Below are 8,770 nucleotides of genomic sequence, written 5' to 3'. Positions count from 1 at the left end.
TGTACAAATGTGGCATAGAACTGTATGCGTCACAGACATTGTTCAACTTATGGCATCTCACCCAGCATGGTAATGTTGATAGGTCTTAACATAGGGCGAGACGGTCGATGACGTATATGGAAGGCCATGTTGTTGTACTGCCAAGTCATTGTTACGTGTAAAAACTATAGTTTTGACGCAATAATTTGTCGGTCTTAGTGAAATGACAATGTTAGAGGGAAAGTACTGAGCGTTTTGTCTCCATGATCCAGTGCGACAAGGACACCTTGGTACTTTTGTGTAGACTGGTCGTTTCACGACCCAGGGTTTAATATCTGGTTTATTGGAACATAAAACAACGGGTTTCCATCATAATAGCTGACGTATTCACCTCAGGGTTTATGCCCGGTTCAGGTCTCTCAATGTACTCTCGGGAGAAGTATGTATATACAACAAAAAACTTTGGTCTAGAATAATATTTTGTATAAGTTCCGAATTCTTACAGAACGTAAATAATTACCTAGTAGAGTATCCAGTAGGTAAATTATTGACACCCTGAGTACAGAACTAATACAAAATATGTATATACATGTACATCGGGTATAAGCTAATGAGAGTTATGACTTCATGTCTTTACTGTATTTTTAAAACTGACTTTTATTGAATGCACATGCAGCTTTGTATTAACTTGTATTAAAGTATAAACTCGTCATGTTTCTTTAAATACATAACGCTCCAAGCATCATCAAAGCACATATAGTGGTCAAAATATCCCGTATGTTGGTCTTTAGGTAGAACATCTTTTGATGTATGATAAATTATATATACAATCATGTGAAAGTGATAATACATCTTGATCAAAATCTTTCGTTGTTCAATCATTTCACAGACAAAGTATTGTCCTCCATAGTATGTCCAAACAATGTTTAGATTCACAGTTGGGAATAACAAATAACAAAAGTATCAAACCACAAAATTTCCTACATAGCCATACTCATACTTCCATGTATAGTTATGTTAACCTCCCGGTAGTACTACCCTGGGAATATCCGTCCAACAGATCTACGACAACTCACCAAAGGAAATATGGATCAGATGATCCACGGTATTCAAAAAGAATCAGTTCAGACAGTTCTGACCAAAGGGCAGTCAGGCTTAGTTAATTTTGTTTACAAAAACAACAAAAACAAAAACAAACAAACAAACCAACAAACAAACAAGCAAACAAACAAACAATAAGTTAATGAATGAATAAATAAATAAATACTGATACGCATCAACACTGAAGTGAGTAGTTTTAAATCATGTGTTAATATCACAAGAATTGCTATATGTTTTCCTATATGCGATATAGTCACCACAGTATATACCATTGTGACCATTTCACATATAGGAAAACATATAGTAATTCTGGTAGTTGATAATGATTTGTAATTACCCTTTTGTTGATGTTTGTTAGTATTTATTTATTTATTCAATTATTTATTTATTGTTTGCTTGTTTTATTTATGTATTATTTATTTATTTATTTGTTTGTTTGTTTGTTTGTTTGTTTGTTTTCGTAAAACATAACTAACCAAGCTTGAGTGCCCTGTGGTTCTGACTAGTGTGCGAATCAAAATAATATATGAAAATCGTGTGACGTAACTAGTTCTTTGTACGACACCTAGAGGTTATAGGTCAATCCAGATTGTTGTCATTCGTAGATCACGATAGTCAGAATTTACGGATGGATGGATGGATGGATGGATGGATGGATGGACGAATTGACGAGAAAAATGAGTGAGTGAATGAATGAATGAATTGTTGAATGAATTATTGGGTGAATTATTGAATGGTCGGAATGGTATTCTGATTGAATCTACGAATTTGTTATGACGAAGGAGGAGTGTGTTTAGATATAAATATGTATCTGGTACGTGTCACGATTGAGAACGTTGACTGGGACTAAATGAAAAGCGTACGACAGTAAATTAATCAACATACACTAGAATGGATAATGCAAGATGACAACGGGACTAAAAGTTCAGAAACGCTAGGAAGTAATTCGGTCATGGCATTTTTATAATCTGTCAAATATGAAAAAACTGTGTAAAGCCCTTTAACCTAGTTAATTGGAAGGTTAAACGGTTTTGTTTTTGCATTCTCAAAATTATTGAAGACCAGATGATTGGGTCATCATTTAGAAGTACATCTAGATGAACGACTTATCACAAATACGAGCTTCGCAGATGGAAATATTCGCAACAGCCACATCATTAGTTTGGTATATCCGACTGTTTTGCTTTTCAGAGCATAGTTTTCCTCCCTTATTTGTGTCTTGTTTGTTGACAAAGTTCTTCACACTCACTTCACAAAAATGATGATGATTATCCCATGTGATTAGCAGTGTCGACACGGTTTCCATAAGGTCGTTTACAACTTAACATGGGCCACGTGTGTGAGCAACTGTCTAGGTCAACTTCACACGACGTTTATTTAAGAAGGATGCGAATTTAACGCATAGTTGCACGTCTTGTCACTCGCCGTTGATATACCAAGTATTTCCTCTCGTATGTAATAATCTTTTCTTCAAATAACTTGTTAACGTATAGTTTTCTTGTAATCTGTTTTATGGTGTTATAATAGATCATATTTATTTCAAATAATTACCTGAGTGTAAACTGACGTAGAGACAAACTATGCTCTCTCTTACAAGTAACAAGCTTCGTTCGTTCACCGCTTTATAGTGTCGTGAGTAATGTTTACTGTGCATCGTTGAAATAACACTTTCTGACTTTGTCTCTTTGCTGTTTGTCCCTTTTTCTGTAACCGACATTTACCATTCCCCTAGGGCTCCTTTAAATTGCTATCTTCAAACATCTACAAGTTACAACAATACTTCGAATCGTTTTGTAGAAGCGGTACCGGAAAACGGCACACCGCAAGAGAGATTCTTTTCAGATCCTTCAAAGGTTAAAACGACGCCCCACCTGCAAATATCCACTACAGTTTTTGACATAGGAACAACGCATAGAAATCAAATTAACAAATGGAATTTAAATCGTCTGGTACATACAATAAGAACGGTACGTAACATTACAATTATTTTGCAGACTATGTGAAACATCTATCCTTTATTCCCGCGTTGATAGATGGCTTCCTGCGATTGTGCCGGTGGTTGCCAAAACCACGATTGGAATGTCCGGTAGACAGTACTTCAGACACAGTGTTTCCCGAACTTTACTTTGGTATCGAAACTAAGTAAGGTAAACAACACAACTCCATGATATATACAACACAACGGTACCGGTCCTTGAAAATATTTTGATCACATATCAAAGTCACACAACACCGAATATTAAACTCACAAAACTTTGTTGGGGACGGAGGAATAAGCGAAATTTTGCATGATTGCGGTAGATATGCTTACGGTAGAATGCGTATCGGGGATCAATTTATCTGAAAGTCAAAGTTATATTAAATATCTCCAAACTTTACCATATGAAAGATTTTTCTTAATCCTCTTTTTTGAATTATAAAAGAAATTTGGGGGTCAGCCGGCTTGTTTTCAAGGAAATCGACGGTCTTTTTTATATTTTCCCAAAGTTAACACCGTATTCAGTGGTCATATTTAGATTCTAAAACGGCTTTTATTTCAATATCATTTTGATCTCTTTTTTTAAAAAGTTTGTACGGTGACCACGTGACAGCTTTCTTTCTTGAACTGAGAATGGGTTCGGGTTTTCTCTGAGAATAGGCTCGGGTTTTCTAGAACGATACCTTGGTATCGATACTATAAATAAGGCAAAGATTATTTAAAATGCAGCAAATGTTAAAAATTCTTATGTCTAAGGCGCATACAACATTAATAGTTAAGTTTATAGCTGACGCAATTTTTTTTAAAGAAGAGAAATTGTAGATAAGCCTGATAAACTGTAAATCAATCTTGATCGCAACCGCTTTGCTTTAAAGGTGTCGTTGAATCAACACAATTAGTCATTTGTAATGGTCATGGGAGAAATTGCGGTGATTTAAGAAAGTGTGATGTTTGATGAACGAATTCTATCATAATCAAATTAATCACTGTGGTATTGTAGATTGTACTACATTGAAAGAAATATTCGTCTGGTTTTGTGACTAATCGATGATGGTTTGACGGTAGTATTGTTACAGTACAACACATGTTGTACTTTTTATTCACATTTTACAAATGTAACGGAAGTTCCACCTTGAATTTGTATCTTTCTTTTGAAGATTCAACAACACCGAGACAAAATCAAACCGTAAAAAAATAAGAGTTCCGTCGGAAGCCGTGGTTGATACTACATCTCGCACAGACTACAGTTAAATTCTTAATTGTCACTAGAAATTTATTTTCAGTTTTCACCGGTGTGTTTTTTTTCTGCTAAATACCCTCACCCACTTGAAATACATTCCATTCATACATAGATGCATAGATACCATGCACACTTTCCTATCTCAGTGTAAATTAGGTCCAGGAAAAATAGCAAAATTCTCTTTTGGTGAAAATCAAATCTCATGAAATATAGTATTTGAGTTTTATATTGGAATTGTATCAGCTACAATCAACAACAATCTCTCTAGAGCTATATTTTTGTCATAATACGTGAAGTAACGTTGTTATTAAAAAACATTCAATTCTGAATAAAATACTGAAACTACTTGATAACGACAAAAATCTTGATGAGTGTCAAAATAAAATGCGGAAGCTGTTAAGTGTTTAGTAAATTAACATAGTTGGTTAGTTTATTTTAGCTTACGCAACCCTAAAAATAAACCGTTTGCAATAATTGAAAATATCGTTGAACGAAAGAATGGCCACAGTGAAGTAAAGGGGACATTTGGAATGTAAAAGCAAATACGTAAACATTTTGTAATATATCTTGTGAATTGTTCACATCTTTTCCTTATAAAACGGAAAGTTCATAAACCAATAAAGTAATGTCAACCTCGTCAATGATAGCTGACATCGCGGACTAAGGATAGTGACATCGAGGACTAAGGATGGTGACATTGAGTTCCAGTTACGTTTATGTACTTTTATCTTTTCTGAAGACATATACCAGCTGATATATATATACGTAATGAACGGCACGATGAGAGAATGATATTGAGTCATCAAAGTTAGAACTCCCGCTAACCCTGTGTCAAAAGTACGTCGCAGCTGCTGCATATTAACAGAAACCTAGTTTAACGAGGAATGTAGAGGACGAAGAACCAAGTGATAACTGACGTGGTGTTGGTGTCACATTGGGTCAAGTCAGAGTATGACCTATGCTATATATACATCATTCAATAGGGCTAATTAATAGAAGGTTCAATGCATGACGAAAACAAATATCTGGGTCGATATTAAATTAAGAACAGTAGTTCTACACCATAAAGTGAACACTTTAGAGAGAAGTAACACACTGGAATAGGCTCAGAATGGTAATTGCGATTATTGAAATTTCTATGGACAACAAAAATATGAGATCAAATCAGAAATGAAATACTTCTGGCATTCTATTTTTAAGAGAACTCCATCTCAACTCATATCTCTTTCTGTAAAAATAACATTTGCGGGTAGAAGTCGGTAAATACTTCCACTCTATTTATGTGTCTTTTTCTGTCAATATGAAGAGTGTAATAGCCAAATCTATTTTCAAATAAATGGAAATCAAAGGTTTATTTTAAGTGCAAAGTGTATCAAAACAGATATGTATACCAGTCCAAGGTATGTGTTGTAATCTATCCATTTCATACTGTTTATTTCATTAGGCATCATCGTCGTAAACCACAACCTCTTTTACGGCACTTATCCATTTCATACTTTTGATTTCATTAGGCATCATCGTCGTAAACCACAACCTCTTTTACGGCACTTATCCATTTCATACTTTTGATTTCATTAGGCATCATCGTCGTAAACCACAACCTCTTTTACGGCACTTATCCATTTCATACTTTTGATTTCATTAGGCATCATCGTCGTAAACCACAACCTCTTTTACGGCACTTATCCATTTCATACTTTTGATTTCATTAGGCATCATCGTCGTAAACCACAACCTCTTTTACGGCACTTATCCATTTCATACTTTTGATTTCAATAGGCATCATCGTCGTAAACCACAACCTCTTTTACGGCACTTATCCATTTCATACTTTTGATTTCATTAGGCATCATTGTCGTAAACCACAGCCTCTTTTACGGCACTTATCCATTTCATACTTTTGATTTCATTAGGCATCATCGTCGTAAACCACAGCCTCTTTTACGGCACTTATCCATTTCATACTTTTGATTTCATTAGGCATCATCGTCGTAAACCACAACCCCTTTTACGGCACTTATCCATTTCATACTGTTGATTTCATTAGGCATCATCGTCGTAAACCACAGCCTCTTTTACGGCACCGTCCAAGACGCACCGCTTCGCAGTGTCGTAAAGGAAATAACAGCCCTGGTTTGCGAGAATGTTAGGCATTTGATTTTTTTAGAAATATTTCAGTAACTGCTTCCAATTTATGTAGGCTACTTTAATGGAATCCAAAGATAGGATATAAAGGTGACAATGTATTATACTGATTACAAGGTGTTGCTACTTTTGATCAATGATCTTTGTTTTAATTTGTGGTAAAAAGGACAAATCAATGATAAAAAACAATTCCCCCAAAACATGTACACAAACAACAAAACAAGCCTTCATAAAAGACATAGTCCCCAACTGGTGTGTTGTATGACAAAGTTGTCTCCAGATACAAAACTTAAATAATTTATTGATAATTTGCTATGTGACCTTGAATATGGGGGTCAATGTCAAAGGTCAAGGTGTAAAAAAGAAAGCTTATCTTTTGGAGTCTTTGTGTATTCAACTTCTTGACTTAATGTAGAAACATAGATTTTGGTCATTTCACCTTGAAAGTGATTGTCAAAGTCAAACATCAAGGTCTTGTTAGAAAGATCATCATTGATAATATGTGGGTAGATACTTGAATGGTGTCTATATATATGTATCACACTTTTGGAGATAATGGGTAAAATGTGCCTTTTTAGAACAGATATGACCACCATTTTTTTAAACAGATCAAGGTCATGAAATTAAGTGATGTGCTTCACATACTCAACTCAAGTCATGATTAAAATATCATGACTTGAAATGTTTGATTCAAAAAGCTGTGAAGATAACCCAAATTTGGCTATATGATCTTGAAGAAGACTTTCAAGGTCAAAGTCTTAAGAGAAAGCTTATATATTTGATAATATGGGTGTAGGCACTTGGAGGGTGTCACTACATATTATATCTCCTAAGTTATGATGCAAATTGTGAAACTTGACAACAAATATGGCTGCCATTGGTCATATTTGATTCAGTCACAAAACAAAGTGACGTGCATATGACTCACATAGTATGTTACCTTTGTGCCAGGTTTGGTTAAGATCAGTTCATTCATGCTACAGATATGAGGGTGAATACACTCATGGACAGATGGACAGAACCCAGCATATTTATAAGCCCTCTTGGCAGTGCCTGTTGGGGGCTAAAAACACCAAGAAAACACAGAAAACATGATATGTTTGAAGCCTATCAAAATGTTTATTAAAAATATTTACAATTTACAGAGTATATTAACCACTTACACCACCCAACATGAGCTGACAAAACATGGCTGGTGAAATATGCCTGCTACATTTCTATGAAAAATTTCATATAATCATTTAATCCAAACTTTTGATATAATGAATTTAAAAAGATTCATTTCTAGAATTAGTCTAAAACTGATTTGAGATTTGGTAATGAGTTACATAAAACAAGTCTTTGGAGAAGACACAGTCCCCCCCCCCCCCCCACTTTACTTCTCTGTGACTAATGGCGTAAATAAGTGCATATGTACACCCAAGATTTAACATAAGATTAGTCACACTTAAATTCCAGAAAGTGTCTGCAATATGCAAGAAATAGATTGATTTTGATAATTGACCCTGAAGGTCAAAAAGCCATAAAGCAAGATTGCACCTAATAATATTGTGTGTATTTCTTTTCTTCTACATTACCTGTAAACATGACTTAAAAGAAAAAAGGAGACAAATATGACAAAGTGTATGTGATAGGCAAGAAATGGCTCAATTTTGAGAAATGACCCTGAAGGTCAAGGTCAGTGTGTCACCAAGAAAGATTGCCCCTGATAATATGGAGGAAACACTTGAATGGCGTCTCTATGTATTAAAGGTTTTGAGTTATGCAGTAAATAGTGTCCACATGATATGTCACCTTTGCGCCAGGTTTGAATGAAATGGGATGTTGCATGTCAGCAGAGAAATGAAATATTAGGGACAGACAGACAGACACACACACACACACACACACACAGAGGGAGCCATTGTTATAGCCACCTAGGGGGAGGGGGGAAAGTCTAACTAACATTTAAAAAAATAATTTTGGCGAGAATGTGTTAATAGGTGCTGAAATGCTAAAATCTAGCAACATAGATCTAAAACAAATATTAATGATCTCTGAACCATTACACACACGTCAGAAGTGTTGGCTATAAAAAGTATAACCCAGATTCTATTTCAAACATCCTGATGGATCATAAGACTTTGACCTTTGACAAAAATAGCTGTAATTTCATACCAGACCACTATTTACTATTTAGGAAACCCTCAATATAGAATGTGTATATGAGATAGTAGGCGTGGAATTTCCAAAGAAAGACAATGTAGGCATGGATGACTAGGTCTTTAAGTGAAATGAATGACACAGTCATGATTAAGTATTAATTTGAGGTTTTTTTTAATAAAAGG

The sequence above is a fragment of the Glandiceps talaboti genome, chromosome 1, assembly GCF_964340395.1.
Source record: "Glandiceps talaboti chromosome 1, keGlaTala1.1, whole genome shotgun sequence".
Lineage (NCBI taxonomy): Eukaryota > Metazoa > Hemichordata > Enteropneusta > Spengelidae > Glandiceps > Glandiceps talaboti.
This window is presented reverse-complemented; position numbering follows the sequence as displayed.